This window comes from Oratosquilla oratoria, chromosome 36, assembly GCF_046742065.1.
Source record: "Oratosquilla oratoria isolate Oo_2021 chromosome 36, ASM4674206v1, whole genome shotgun sequence".
Taxonomy (NCBI): Eukaryota; Metazoa; Arthropoda; class Malacostraca; order Stomatopoda; family Squillidae; genus Oratosquilla; species Oratosquilla oratoria.
This window is the reverse complement of record NC_134812.1, coordinates 1466619-1467267: the sequence shown is the minus strand read 5'-3', so window position 1 is coordinate 1467267 and position 649 is coordinate 1466619.

The following is a 649-nucleotide window of genomic DNA, read 5'->3' as shown; positions in this document are numbered from 1 at the left end:
TCATACGGAAACGATCATGCGTAACTAACCTACTCGAATTTTACAACACAGTCATCTGAAATTACACACACACACATACACACACACACACACACACACACACACACACACACACACACACACACACACACACACACACACACACACACACACACGCGCGCGCACGCACGCACGCACGCACACACACACACACACACACACACACACACACACACACACACACACACTCACACACACACACACATACACTTAACTCCTTGCCTACGAATGTTGGAGTGCCTAATCGCAGTTCACCTATGCTTAAATAATTTTAACTATCGGTAGGAATTGAACTCGGACAACTGAATCAGCGGTTGTGAACGGTACCACTGCGCCATGCGTCCGCGTTTGCATGTGATTGGGAACATATGTGATTGCACATATCATACTACTGAAATGAATACCTAATGTCTGCTTTTCAGATGTGGCTGTGGAGAAAGGCCCTTTCGACCATCGCGATGAACCTTATGCATTTATGCTTCAATTTTACGCCAGTTTTTCAACTCAACTTTTATTATTGAAGCATGCCTCTTACCTGGAAAAGCTCTCGCGTCTAAAAGACATGGAGTGAATGAGAAAAATCTCATTTGAGGTCATTATTTTTGTCTTT